The following is a 16,041-nucleotide window of genomic DNA, read 5'->3' as shown; positions in this document are numbered from 1 at the left end:
AAGTAGCCAATGAAGAAAATTTTGAAATTGGCCAAAGTGAACCGAGTGGCTTTAAACCTGCATCAACATTCATTCCATCCATGCCCAAGGATGCCATAGACACCTATGCAGATTTATTAACAGATGGACTAAAGAAATTGCATATACAAGTCAGCAGGCAAAGAAGCAACATCAATGCAAAAACCAAAGCATATAACGACTTGATGAAAAAATTGCAATCGGACAATACCATCATAATCAATCAATCAGACAAAGGTGGGAATGTGGTACTTTGGAGCAGAGCTGAATATATGGAAGAAGCATATCGCCACCTTAACCCCTTCGAGGCTATTGACGAGCTGGGCTCGTCATCGCGCTTACCTGTCCTGCGCGGATGACAAGGCCAGCTCGTCACGTAACGCGGTAATTTTGAAATTGCCGCGCACAGCGGGAAAAGCCGCCGCGGCGAAGCGGTTAATGACACAGTTTGTTATGAGTCTTGTGACTCTAGAACAGTTAAGAACATTCAAACAGCTTATTGGAAACAACTGAATGGATGGAAACGGGATGGTCTTCTTACTAAGGAAGAAATGAAATATCTGTATAAAGACCATCCTGTTATACCGAATTTATACTTTATTCCAAAGGTCCACAAGGGGGTTAGACCAGTACCTGGGAGACCAATAGTATCAGCCATCCACAGCTTGTTTGAGAATACGTCAAAGTACATTGATCATTATTTGCAAGACTTTGTGACCACCTTACCAGCATACATTAGAGACAGCACAGACTTTTTGAGTAATTTGGAACAATGTAAATGGTCTGCAGATTTTCTACTGATTACCATGGACATTGCCAGCCTTTACACCAGTATATCCCATCAAGACGGTTTGAAGGCTTTAAGTTACTTTCTTGGCAAGAGACCAGTAGAACTTCACAAACACAACGCAATGCTGTTAACCATGGTTGAATTGTGCCTCAATAACAATATCTTTCTATTTGACGACAAAATGTTCAGGCAGTTAAGAGGGGTCGCTATGGGGGCATGCTTCTCTCCGACCTACGCGGGGCTCCACGTGGGTTGGTGGGAGGAGCATGTCCTAAAGACGCAGTATTCGACCATTTGGCAGAATAATATTATCAAGTACATGCGATACATTGATGATATTTTCATCATTTGGCGAGGGAGCAAGGAAGAAGCAAATAATTTTGTCAATGCCATTAACATCAATGATTCCAACCTTATGTTTAGTGCAGATATTAGTGAGACCAACATTAGCTTTCTTGACGTTCAAGTCAGTATAGTTAATGGTGCCATAACAACAGGCCTGTACAGGAAAAGCACAGCAGGTAACACTATTCTGCACGCTCAAAGTTTCCATCCGGGGCATACTATCAGATCTATCCCTTATGGGGAGTTCCTTAGAATACACAGGACGTGTAGTTCATTAGAGCAAAGGAACTTCCACCAATTGGAAGCCATGAAAAGGATGGAAGCTAGGGGTTACAAACCCAGTGCCCTTAGATTGGCTATGAACAATGCGAATAAATTGGACAGATCCAAACTTCTGCAGGCCCCCAGTAACGCCATATCCATGGTTGACAACTTAGATGGCAATAGTAATGCTATCAGATTGATTACCGGCTTCAGCCGACAGGCCAACCAAATTTCCAAATTGGTCAGGAAACAGTGGTCAGTTATACTCACTGACCCCATTTTGAAAGAGATAATGCCCAATAAACCTGAAGTAACATACAGGCGAGCTTACAGCATGAGAAATGCTTTAGTTTCCAGTTCCCCTGAAACAGCTAACAAGGCAGATCGGTTGTCACCACGGAAGGGCTTCTTCCGTTGTATATCATGTAGGGCGTGTAAATTTGGTATCAACACCAAATCGTACACTACGCCATTTGATGACAAACCAATCAATATAAGAGCCCATTACAATTGTAAAACTGAGTTAGCAGTATATGTTCTCACGTGCTCATGTAATTTGAGGTACGTTGGTAGCACGAAATTGCCAGTGCACCAACGTATCCTACAGCACCTGAGAGCTATAGTGAACTGTGACAAAAGTTACCCAGTAGCTCGCCATTTCGATCAATTTCATAATCGAAATCTTTCCCATCTGAACTATTTTGTAATAGATGCGGTAAGAACCAGCAAGAAAGGTGGCGATTATGAAAAACGATTAAGGCAGATGGAGTCCCTATATATAGTTCGCCTCAATACCAAGATCCCGGGAGGTTTGAATATGGGGGAAGATATGAGCACCTTTTTGTAAAATCTGACCGTTTAGTCTAGGTTTATATCCCATGGGCAGTCTGGCAATTTTATTGTCAAATATTTCCTGGACAGTGCATTACCATCTGTAGCTGTATGTCAGTGGATTTGCTTCCGTTCCATACACACGATAGGCGCCATGTATGACTACTTATCCCTTTTTATGAATAAACAACACTATAGATGACGATTTAGGTCAGGGACTATAGGTCGTTGTTATGCATAAAATGATATCTGTCATTCTTTTTGATAAGTGGACAAAAAATGAAATTCTATGTATTTACATATTTTAATTCACTGAAACAGTTTTAGTTTGGAATTTTATTCCCTTCACCCCCTGATGTCTTCCTTTTGATGTAAGTAGGACATCCTAGCACTCCCTCACCTTTTGGTTATTTATCTGTATCTTTTCTAGCGGTAGATTAGTGCATTATGTGAATTGGGTATATACTACACGCGCTTGAATATTGACCATTTACTATAACAGTGGAAACCCATTCTTAAGAGCTAAACAATAGTTAACATGATTTTAAGTTATGACATACAATGGAATCTTTTAACATTTCCCATATGTTTTGGATAGAATGTGGTATGCGCTATAGAACGCAAGGACTTGATTTTAGAATTGTGTATATATATGAAATGACATTATTTGCCAGTTAATGTATTTGTACAATTAATATGTTGCGTATTTGCACAATCAATAACTTTGCGTATTTGCACTCATAATGTTTGCACAACAATGGCTGCTGAGCATTTGCACTTTATTGTGTATATATATTCAATATCTTATTGTGTAGATTAACGTATTTGTACAATTAATATGTTGCGTATTTGCACTCAGCCATCTTACGTATTTGTACTCGTAGTACGTTCTTATTAACGGCTGTTAAGCATTTGCACTTTATAGAAATAATTCCTTGCGCCTGCTGTTAAAAGTTATACCACAATCTCAGTAAGATTGGGAAGATTTCTAATAGTATGTTTTTACTAGAGAATGTCATGCAAAACTTTCAACTTGGCTCCGTTGTAAAATGGCCGAACTATTAATTACGTACAATGTGAATGGGTGCCTGTCTTAGTCCTCTCTTTAGTTCCATGAAACTGCAGAGGATTTTTTGGCGCGTTTAAGCAATTAACCAATGTACTTAAGTGAATCATGTACCGCTTACCCGCTGACAGTGAGCAAGGGCGTTCACGCCCGAAATGCGTCTGTTTGGCAGTGTGTTGCACCTCTGCACTTTATATGCATTAAAGGACGAAGAAATATCCTAAGTAAGTCTGGCTGTGGATTTATTCATCTGTGTCTGCGCACTGGGTTTGGTGTGGAAGTGCCGCACCAACTTTCGGGTTGGAATCTATATATATATATATATATATATTTATTTATTTATTTATTTATTGTTTTTTAAATTTCTAAAGCGCGCAAATACCTTTCGGTGTCTCGGCGCTGGAGTTTGCAGATTGCAGGGGTTCCACTGACATCTTACTGGTTAAAGAGCCAGGTCTTAAGGTGTTTTCGAAATGAGAGTAGTGAGGATTGATTTTTGATAGAGGAAGGGATCAGATTCCATAATTTTGATGCTGCCACTACAAAGCGTCTATCTCCCCATGATACTTTTTTTGTGCATGGGATTTGAAGCTGTTGGGCCGAAGAAGAACGTAGTGTTCGGCTGGGTTTGTACAGTTTGAATGCTCTTTTGAAAAAATCAGGTCCATTATTGTTTAAGGCCTTGTGAATAATACACATGGCCTTAAACTTTATCCGGCTTCTTATTGGTAACCAGTGGAGCTCACGAATTGTGGGAGAAATAGAAGCGTGCTTGGGTATACCCATGAGAATTCTTGCAGCAGCGTTCTGGACAAGCTGTAATTTGCTCAGAACTTGCTCTTGTGCATTAAGCAATAAACCATTGCAATAATCCACCCTAGATAACACCAGGGAGGACATTAAGGTTTTGCCTGCAGTTGGGGGGAGAAAAGGGAGCAGTTTCTTCACCATTCTCAGGGTAAAGAAGGAAGCTGACATCACCGCATTGGCATGGCTTAGAAACGTAAGCTTATTGTCAAAAAGCACGCCCAGGTTTTTCACCTTAGTTACAGGTGATGGGGGAGCTCCCAATTCCGAAGGCCACCAGACCGGAGACCAAGACGGAGTCAGTTCGCCAAAAATCATCACCTCCGTCTTGTCGGAATTTAGCTTTAAGCAATTCCGATTCATCCATGAGCTGATGGCCTTCATGCCCTCCTGAAAGTTCGCTGCCACTGCTTCTCCATTTTTGTGTATCTCCAGGACCAGCTGTGTGTCGTCGGCATACGATGTTAAACCAATACCGAACGACTTGATTACCCTCGCCAAGTCCGACACATAGATGTTAAAAAGTGTCGGACTTAGCGAGGAGCCCTGGGGAACGCCACACGGGAGAGTGAAATCAGGGGAGCAGAAGCATCCCATCTTAACAGACTGTACTCGGTTGGCCAGGAAAGATGCCAAGGTTGCTCTTGCCCTGCCTTGAATGCCTAGGGTGGCGACACGGTCGATCAAGATGGTATGATCGACCGTGTCGAAGGCCGCGGATAGGTCTAAGAGTATCAGGATGGCTGCACCACCCTTATCCATGATTATCCTGACCTCCTCGGCAGCTTTTATCAAGGCAGTCTCCGTCCCATGGCCCTTCCTAAAACCAAACTGCGTGTTGTCAAGTAAACCATTCTGATCAATAAAAGTCGACAGCTGTTGGTTCATTACCTTTTCAATTATTTTGGAAGGGTAAGGGAGAGAGGCGATAGGACGGTAATTTTTTGGCTCTAGAGGGTTCAAAGCGGGTTTTTTTAAAAGAGGTGTCACAATTGCTTTTTTCCAGACAGGGGGAAAAACACTTGTCTGAAATATGGAGGAACAGATGTTACTGAGTACTGGGGCTATTAGGTTGGGTACTAATTTAAGGATTCGTGGAGGACATGGGTCCAGTGGCAAGCCTGATTTAACATTACTTATAAGATCCACCATGGACAGGGGTGGAGAGAAGACCTCAAAATTAGGATTTGACGACAGAAGGGGGGATTCCGGGATGGTAGGGACAGTGATCGTTATTTTAGTAAAGTTATCGAAAATATCCAGAACCTTGGCCTGAAAAAAATCTTCCATATATATATATATACGAACACAGAATCCAGGTACAAAGAATTCAGGCGAGCCCGTAGTTCGTTCCAAAGGTCTTTAATTTGGCAGTCACAAAGTCGAGGGATAACGAGTTTCGAACAACAAGTTGTTCTTGGTCACATGACCCGCGTTCACCTCATACCGCTTTTTAAAGGTGTATTGGACACAAGTTAATGAAAATAGAAAACATCTCTCCTTTGAAGTTTCCACAGTCTTGGATTCATATGACAATCAGTTAACGTCACTGACTTAAAGTGCTATGGTTAATAATAATACTTGTGTTTTTTTGTGTGAACATTTAAATCATATTTACAGCTCATTATTACAATTTAGTTCAGAAAATCATTATTACAAATTATGTTTGGTGTTCTGAAGTTCAGGTATAGTACCGGTACAATATTTCGTAACCAATCTTTCTAGCTCAGGGCGCAAATCAGGGTATAGTACCATATATCTGATTCGACCAATTCTATTTGTACACAATTCATTAATCCAAGCAAAATACAAAATATAGAGAAGATATCGGTGCAATATTCCATATTTGACCATTATGGTTCAGATGTGATTCATGATATTATTCCACATATCTGACTTGGTCACTGCAATTTTTGTGCGCCCATGTTTTGTTACATTCCAACAATCTATAATGCAAAGAACTAGGAGGTACAACAAAAAAAAGGAATACAGAAGAAAGTTGATTTTGTTGTTTCCTATTCCAGACCTAAAAAGGAAGAAAAAGGAGAAAGTATATTGATATGCTTTCAATATTTCAATAAAAAAAAATATATATATTGACTCTTCGATAACCAAACAAGAAAATGTAAAAATATATTTAGATCTTTTATATCATATATTCTATTGTTGAGTAGAGCTGGTATAAATGACAGAGGTGTGAGGTTTGTGCGGGAAGGGAAATTAAAAAAAAAGAGTATAATTTTACGTGATGAGAATACAGCCTTTCGACTCTCTCCACCACTGTCTGCTTCGAATAGTATGTTTATTTAAAGGTGGGAGTGTAACTTCTCATCCATATTTAGGCCATCCGGAAAGCGAGTACCGGCCAATAGAATCAACCTTGACTCTAATTTGCGTAGTGCCCCCAATCTGTCTCCACCTCTGATATTGCTTCTGATCATTGCAATCCCTATATAGCTTGCTTTGGACGAATCATTCTGGTGGAATCGACTGAAGGGCCTTCCAGTGATATACGAGAAGTCCTGGTTAGTGATTGCACGCCAGTTCTCTAAGATGCGTTTTTTTACAGAAGCTGTGGTAGACCCTATAGTGATGTCATCAGTGATGTCAATTGAGATGTCATCAGTGATGTCACTGACCATGTCATGAATGATGTAATATGTGACATCATCAGCAGTGGATTGCGGGTGCGCGAAATATAGTTAGTACAACGCACTATATAGTAGCAATTTCAATGGTTTTGTATGAGTGAAATGTCCAGCTAACTATAACACCCCTAAAACTTATGGTTTTTTGAGTGAATTTTAAAGGTTTTTTAAATGCTAATTCCTAACTATATAAGTCCTGAAACCTATGGTTTATTCAGTGAATTTCAAAGTTTTTTTAAATGCTAATTCCTTACTATATAAGGCCTGAAACCGATGTTTCTTTCAGTGAATTTCAAAGGTTTTTTAAATGCTAATTCCTAACTATATAATGCCTGAAACCTATGGTTTTTTAAGTGAATTTCAATGGTTTTTTAAATGCTAATACCTTACTATATCAGGCCTAAAACCTACGTTTTTTTCATTGAATTTCGAAGGTTTTTTAAATGACAATTTTTAAATGTAATAATTGTTTATTTTTTTATACTGATTTACTACATTTTTGCAGGCAGGTGTTCAGAGGGCACGCCCCCTTTTTACAACACTCTGCAGCGCAGCTCCATGGCGCTTACTGGAGATACCTGTTGGACTAGTTCTCTCTATGGGACCTCTGAATTGAACAGGAATTAATTCCTCAACTTAAACTGTGCAAACGTGCCCTGTAGAGTGTTCTAAATTGGGGGATTGAGTTCCCTTGCATACTGGGGGTCCCTGGGAGCCAACTAGCCCACCATGAGCCTCCATTATGCGCCAGAGGGCTGCGTTGCTTTTCCCCGGCGGCGGTGGTCCCTGGGGCAGTGTAGGGGGGGATTGGGCCCCCCACACTTCTTTATCACTATGCCCCCGCAATTTTGTCCCCCTGGGGGGTAATTTGAAAGAAAAAAAAGGGGTTTAAAAAAAAAATTCTTTGGGCCTTGGGGGTCCTTGTGAGACCACCTGGGCAGGCCTAGGGGGTCAGGGTGTTTCTACCCTGCCCCCTTTTTTTGTTCTACACGTCTGTTTTTCTGCTTTCTTGTGCCTCGGTCTACCGAGCACAAGATGGCTACCAACACTTCCTGGTTTGAAGTGTTGAAAGCCAATGAGCATGCAGCTCCTGCTCGAAAAGTTTTAGAACTCAAAAAGGGGGCAGGGTAGAAGCACCCTGACCCCCTAGGCCTGCTCAGGTGGTCCCACAAGGAGGGGGGGGGGAAGGGGGGAATTGCGGGGTGCGCGTACGGTGCGTGTACCCTGCGATTTTTTTAATTAAAATATTTTTTTTGCCTTGGGGGTCCTTGTGGGACCACCTGAGAAGGCCTATGCGGCCAGGGTGCTTCTACCCTGCCCCCTTTTTGAGTTCTAAACGTTTGTTTTACTGCTTTCTTGTGCCTCAGTCTACCGAGGCACAAGATGGCTGCCATCAATTTCTGTTTTGAAGTGTTGACAGACAGTGGCAGCCAATCAGCATACAAATCGTGCACGGGAAGGTGCGCGCATGGTGTGCGCACGGTGCGCGCTTATAGATATATATATTTTTTCTCTTTTGGTTTTCTCAGGAACTACTGGAGGGATTTACACAATTTAAGCAAAAGTGTGATCTGCGAATCAGACTCTCCCATTTTGCCAAATTTGGTGTAATTCCGTTCTGCTGTTCGGGCTGTAGCCGTGTCTAAAGGTCCTAGGGAAATTAACATGGGGAAAACACGTTTTGGGACCGCCCCTTTTTTCTCGGCCCCTGATTGACGAATCTACCCGAGACTTTCAGGGAAGAAGCGGAGCGGAACGGGCCATCTTCTTTGAGAAATTCGCGAAGATTCAACAACCGGGGCCAAAGTTATTCCCAATAGAATGTTGCGTATTTCCTATAGAAACTAGGTCATAGAAGATTTTATGAGTGATGTAATATGCATATGTGGGGTAATTAGCAGTACATATCCAGGGTGAGAGTCATAGTTACCTTCGGGCACGAGTTATAGTTACTTGAGACAACTATAACTGCTGAATTTCTATGGTTTAGTGTTTGTGAAATTTGAACCTAACCACAACATCCTTGTAACCTTTGGGTTTTTGTGTGAGTGTCTAAGGTTTTTTAAAATTCTATTTTCTAACTATAAGGTCCCTGTAACGTTTGTTTTTTCAATACATTAAATACAGTGGGCATGTGAGTTACTTTATGGGTGTTTGAGAGGCTTTGTGTGTGTGGGTGAGTGAGCTGAAATTGACTGAAAATGGGTAGGGGGCCAAGGATGTTCCCCTCTCATAGCAATTAATGTCCTGAGAGACCACATCCCCAGGGGAAAGCTCAAATGCTATGCCCCGGGGAGCCCCGCCTCCGGAACATAACTGTTAACTGTAGTAAATGTCCTCTCCACTGTTCTTCACTGGATAGACTGTACCATGATGTCTATGACATCATAGAATGCCTAGGCGTCCCTCTGGCTCACAGTGCCTCTCGCTATCTTACTGTGGCAGTTGGTCAACTCAGGCTGAGCTGCTAACAGCTGGCTCCTATCAACCTGACTTGGAAGAAACTTACAATAAAGGATCTTACTTACACAGTGGACTTTGCATCATTCATTTACCACACTTTGGCGACGTTTTGAAGAGGATGAACCTACGTGTGAACTAAGGAAGCTACTACTATAGAAAAATAACTTAAGACATTATACATAAGCTTAAAGGTAATGCACAGCTGACCCCACCAGGGTCCTGTTTCATCTTGGACAGCCTGCACCTGGGCGTTTGTTACTGATGAGCCTCCTGTCACCTTCTTGCTGTCTGGATAAGTCTCTCCAGCTACGCTTTTCTCTAAAGCCTGTGGTGTGGTGATTGTCTTGTTCATTTGGCCTTCCTTTTATTGGGAAGCGTCGTGGTGTAACAGAAGGTTTCATCTACTTTATCAGTGGTCTACTATTGTTTCTGGATCCTATATCGATATCCAGCAGCGGACTTCAATGTGCCTGCGTGTGGAAACAAGCGTTTACTTCAGAGAAATTCTATTCAGTGGAATATCTACTCTGTCCCTGCACCTTGGAGGAAGGCATCTGGTCTGCGTTTACTTCAGAGAAATTCTATGTGGAATATCTACTCTGCCCTGCACCTTGGAGCAAAACTCATTGTCTGGTGAGAGGTGTCGCATGTGCACGAGTTTGTGACTTTACACGTCAGGTAGGATGGTGACTGTGCCTACGTGTTTGTTCTGCATGTTTCCTGGTGAATTGAAGCATTGCTGTTCTTTGCCAAGTTGGTCAACTCACCGTCGTGTGTGTTGGTGATGGTTGGCCAGCAGTGATCTTCACGGTTTCCCTGCCACCATTCAATTGATGACGTGCATAGAGCGTCCTGGGGAGTCAGCGAACCTCTGCTCACGCAGCGACTTTCAAGTGACGTCTTGTGTAGTTCCTGGAACTCTTCTTCTACACCTCCTGTGACGTCGCTTTGCCTTTGACTCACGTCGTTACGCATGACGTGGCGGCCATTTTTAGTTTGTTTATGTTGCCATAACAACAGCTTTCACTCGTTGCTTTTGACTCAGCGCATTTGTAGTATACGCCTGAAAGTCAGTGCGTTTGTTTTTTCCTTCGGTGATATACACACCTGTGTATATTTGGAGATCAACGTATTTTCCTCAAGATGCATACCAACAGAGATTATTTTGTGAAAGTGCGGAGCAACGGAGTGAAAGGTTTTGCCTCATAGACTGGATGACATCCTATTTATATGGCGAGATTCAACGGAGACTGCAGGGAGCTCAGTGGTGTCTGCGGGGAGACCCGGGTGAGAAGTCGCTCACCGGAGTTGATTTCATTCATCAAATACAGTAGTTGTTGATATTTCGCTGGATGTTTTGTACTAATTAACATCTCTCTGCATGTTTTGAGTGTGCCTATGCATTTGTTTGCGTTGTGATTTGTCTTAGGAGCTCCGTGGTCTTAAAATTAGTTTTTGTGAAACTCTCCCTTGGGTTGTCTAGTATAGGTTAGTTTCTTATGGCTTCAGCCCTATGTGTACCCATCTTTGGGGAGGTTGTTTTGTGGGTTGCCAATGCCCCAGTTCTGTTACTTTCATAAGGCAGTGGTGTTTGCGGGTAGTCCATGCCCCATAGTTGTGTGTTGGTGGGTAGTCAGTCAGTCATTAAAACTTTATTTGGGTTGTTACAACCATAAAAGTATACACAATACATTTATGAAACTTTATAAAAACACAAAATATGTAAAATTTATAAAATTGCAATTCAGTCCTTTCCGGGAGGAAACCCCAATAGCTTTGTTATTAAACAGTATCCTCCTAGGATGTTAAAATCACAAGGGTGAACATGAGAAAATGTATGTGACCAGGCCTTCTAAACATAATACATACATTAAAGTGCAATCTCGTTACCATATGCCTATACCTCTGTACTCTGGAGAAACCCCCTGACTCGGCTCATGTATTTCCCCAAAGCGCAGGCTATATCCAGATTTACCATCCCCACCAGGAGATCTACAGCTTGCTTTCTATTCATAATCCTATAAGTTTTGAATACCGGGCCTAAAATCTCCTTACGTATATCAAAGGTCATCCTACAGTCTAATAAAATATGAATAATATCACAGGAGGTACCTAACGTACATGTGCAATTGCCATTACCATTTATCATGTAATTTTTAACCCTGGTATTTACATAACAGGGGTTTATGCCCATTCTCAGTTTTAAAATCTCTCTTCTTAAGTGCTGATTCGGCAACCTATCCAAGTAAGGGTAGGAGTGGACTTCTGAAATCCATACTTGGATCATATGGGACACCGATATTTTTTGCCAGAGATACTCTTGATCGCATATGCAGGACACATCCCAATGACCATAGTTCTTTTTTGCCTATATTGGTGTGTCCTAACTGGGTATCTAGTTCTATTCCTAGCTTTCCATAAACTTTCTTTAGTGAGAGTCTTGTTTCTTTAGCCCATGATAACTCGCTGGAGGCAATTTCTTCTCTACACAACTGTGATATTTTTCTGGGAGGTTCCCCTGTCTCCAGACGCTGCCAGAACCGTATTAGTGCCATCCTGGATGTAATTGCCCAGGAAGTGACTCCTATCTCCAATCTTGCTGCTTGTACCATTGCTGATTTCGGCAACGAGAACAAGCTTTTTAGGATCATACCCTCCTCTTTATCCCAACCTTTTTTCCCGCTAAGGAGGAGAACCTCTGATCCATATAGGAATTGCGCGGGGACCATTGCCAGGTAGGCCTTTATAGCCGGCCCATCTGACAAGTCTCCGTAGAAGCTATTAAACCTTTTTAAGCCCTTTATAGAGGCTGTTGCCCTAATTTTTAACGCTTCCAGATAGGTGGTCCATTTCAAGGTACTCGTGAACCATACTCCCAGATATCTATATTCCGTTACCTTCTCAAGTTGTTCCGTACCTAAATACTAAGGGAAACGGGTCTTACTTTTGCCGAAGCATAGGATTTTGGTCTTTTCCATATTTACTACCAGTTTTTTATTTAAGCAGTATTTATGGAACATATCTAGTTTCCTCTGCAAGCCTATCTCCGTCTGGTCCATGATCACCAGATCGTCTGCATAAAGCAGACAGGATATATGGTTACCCCCTAGCTTTGGGCTAGCCCCTCTAACCTCTTGTAGATTCCGAGGTAGGTCCACTATAAACAAAGAGAATAGCAACGGGGCTAATACGCACCCCTGCCTCAGGCCATTTCCAATCTGGATCTTACCAGATAATCCACCATCCTCGTCCAGGACTACCTGGGCCCAGTTGTCTGTATGCAAGGCCTGGATCTGGATAAGGGCTAACAGGTCTGCGTGTAACTTATAGCCTTTCAAGATAGACCATAGCTGTTGCCTGTTTACAAGATCGAATGCTGCGCAGAAGTCTACAAAGCAGCAAAACAGATTACCCCTTTGCTCTATAGACTTCCGCGCTACCGCTCAGAGGGCAAAGCAATGATCCACTGTTGAATGACCTTCTTTAAAACCCCCCTGTTCAGGAGGTACTATATCATTATCTTCAGCCCAATCTTTTAATAAACCCAGAATGATTTTAGAGAAGACTTTTTCCCCAATGTCCAAGAGATTTATCATGCGATAGTTTTTAGGGGAGTTTACGTCACCTTTTTTGTGTATGGGTCTAATAATAGCGCCTTTCCAGCTATCTGGTAATGTTCCTGTTTTTAGTATTCTTAAGAACGTCTTTGCGAACAAATCCGCCCACCAATCTATATTTGTTTTTATGATAATGGTGGGTAGATTGTCTGGACCAGCAGCTCGTGTTAAGTTTAAGTTGGCTAGCACAATTTTAAAATGACCTTGGTAGAACTGCTCCATTACTTCACCCCTCACTCCTTGCCAACTAGATGGTACTATTGCCTCCCTCCTTGGCCAATTGCCGTAGATCTCCTCAAGGTAGATTACCCACTTATCCTCTGGGACAGAACATTGCATGGACCCTGCTGTTTTCCCCGCACATTCCTGTATCAGTTTCCAGAAGCCTTTGACATTCTTTTCATAGATTGTCGCTAGTAGGTTCTTCCAGCAGTTTTCTTTGAAAGATCTTTTTTTGTCTCTAATCAATGCCTTATATTTTATCCTTAATTTCTTAAGGGCTAGAAATTCTACTTCATTATCGCTACGCCTAAGGCTTCTTTCACTCTTTCTAATAACGGCCTTTGCTTTACGGCAATCTGCATCAAACCATGGGTTACTAGTTGCATGTAGTGGAAGATTCCTTCCCAAGCTATGCTTCCCCCGTTTAATGTTTATTCTGAGGCATTCTACGAGTTGTCTTATCATATCCTCATACCAGGGTATCTCTTCCCCCTTTACTAGGTTTCCTAAGTCAGCTACTATCTGAAGGTCCTTCAGTTTATTTAGATGTTCTTCACTTATCCAGGTTGTAAGTCGCTTGGGATATTTAACCTCTACATGCAACACCTTCTGTCTTGGCGGGACCTTATTTACATACATTTCTATCAATAGTGGGAAAGGATCGCTGCCCTCTACTTAAAGTATTTCGTAATGTTGGATTGTGTGGAAACACCAGGCCTGGATAAATACATAGTCTATCGGGCACAATTGCTGTCCTATTTTAAATGTGCGCTTGGCGGGCCGATCTGTTTCTTACCTACCATTCACACAAACCAGACCCATGCCCGCCAGCAGCCGTCTAAGCTCCACAACCTGATTTGAGAGCTCGGTGCTGATAAACTTTGCAGACTCTATGTTATACGCTTTCAGTATGTCACTATTCCAGGCATCCGTTTTTACGGGATTCAATCTATGATTAAAGTCTCCCAGTATTAAAATCACATCTCCTGGATAGAGTTCATGGAAGTACTCTAGATCCTTTTTTAAACGATCCCGCTCTGCTTTATACTCCTGTTTTTCCCCTTTCTGTATGTACACGTTGATAATAAAACAAACCTACACCCCTTGTGTTGTTATTTTGGATCAGCACTCTGCTCCCCAATGCCCAGATACATGTTAGGTCAAGATGGAGGATATCTCTCACTAACCTTGTGGAGACCAGCGTCATCTGGCCACCTGACGCCCTACCCATTTTTTTCTTTCTTGCAGGTTTTATGTGACTAGCAAAACCTTCCGTAACGGGGGTTTCATCGCACAGCCATGTCTCCTGTAGGCACATAATATCGGTCTTTTCAAGGAGATTTTTGAAAATCTCTTGAGGCCATATTCTTTTATAGCCATTAATATTCCAAGACAAGATGCGCAGGCTGTGCGACGACCCAGTTTCCTAATCAATGTTGCTCAGATTCCCCTCCTCCTCCTAGTCTAGGTAAGCCAGCTCTCTGTACCTGTTCCAATCCAAGACATCTTCCTCCCCCACCCTAACTTTCTAGGAGCAATTGTAATTGCCAGGCCTTCCTTGTTACTCCATCCAGATGAGATAATTTTTATTTGCCGTTCTCCCAACCCTGCATGGGTTCTAAGGAATTGGTGCCCTTGATTATCCAATTTCAGGTTCTCTCTATTTACTATTCTGATTCCTTCCTTTAACATCTCAGCTTCCGCTTTTTCCATTGCGACTTTTATCAAAGCTGAGTGAAGGAGCACCTTTGTTATTTCCTCACCTTTAGCATTAGCCAAAAACCCCTCTTCTTTTGAGGTAATTTGGTGGGTAGTCAATGCCCCATTTTTGGTTCCCAGGATTACTGTCCTGCGGTGTACCTTTTCAGGTGAGGTTGGGTCTTTGGGGGTCGTCCATGTTCCATTGTTGTGCGCATGTGTGTAGTTTTTGCCCAATTTTGCTTATAGGGGGATGTTGTGTCTTTTGGCGTACCCTATTTAGGGTAGGTTGTCTGCTTGCGGGTAGTCCATGCCCCATCTTTCTTCCCAGGGTTATTGTCCTTACCCTGTGGTGTACCCTTTTCAGGGGAGGTTGGGTATTTGCGGGTAGTCCATGCCCCATTTTTGTTCCCAGGATCACTGTCCTGCGGTGTACCCTTCTCAGGGGAGGTTGAGTGTTTGCGGGTAGTCAATGTCCCATTTTTGGTTCCCAGGATTACTGTCCTGCAGTGTACCCTTTTTAGGGGAGGTTGGGTGTTTGCAGGTAGTCCATGCCCCGTCTTTCTTCCCAGGGTTATTGTCCTTTCTCTGCGGTGTACCCTTTCCAGGGGAGGTTGGGTGTTTGTGGGTAGTCCATGCCCCATTTTCGTTCCCAGGGTTACTGTCCTGCGGTGTACCCTTTTCAGGGGAGGTTGGTGTTTTTTGCAGGTAGTCCATGCCCCATTTTTGTTCCCAGGTTTATTGTCCTGCGGTGTACCCTTTTCAGGGGAGGTTGAGGGTTTGTGGGTAGTCCATTCCCCATACTCTGAGCTGTCTCCTTCTTTTGGTGGAGATTGTTTGTGCACTATGTTCTGGCCGAAGTCTACCTTCTCACAACTCGTGGCCAGGGTTTCATGTTGGTATGATTTTGGGCTGTGAATTTATCATACGTTTAGTGTCAGCATGTTTTTATCAGGGGAAATTTGTTTTTTGCTCTCTTAGGGTTATCTTGAGTGATTCTTACCCCTATTGTGTCTCTCCCAAGTATCTCAGTCTACACTCATCTTAGTTCCATGGGTGTTTACCCTGTGGTGTACCCATGTGTGGGAAGGTTATGAGTGTCACCAGCTAGCTTAGCTGTTGGTCTTGTTTTTTCAAAACCATGCTGTTTCGTTAAGGGAAGGGGATGAGGCATATAGTAACAACATTTAGTTTTCTTTGTTCATTTCTCTGCTTATGATACCTCATGCTAACTTTATCTCATGTTGTACATTATTACATCTGGTTCATCTC

This window comes from Lissotriton vulgaris, chromosome 5 (assembly GCF_964263255.1).
Source record: "Lissotriton vulgaris chromosome 5, aLisVul1.2, whole genome shotgun sequence".
Taxonomy (NCBI): domain Eukaryota; kingdom Metazoa; phylum Chordata; class Amphibia; order Caudata; family Salamandridae; genus Lissotriton; species Lissotriton vulgaris.
The sequence above is the reverse complement of the archived record's forward strand: the minus strand, read 5'-3'. Positions refer to the sequence as shown.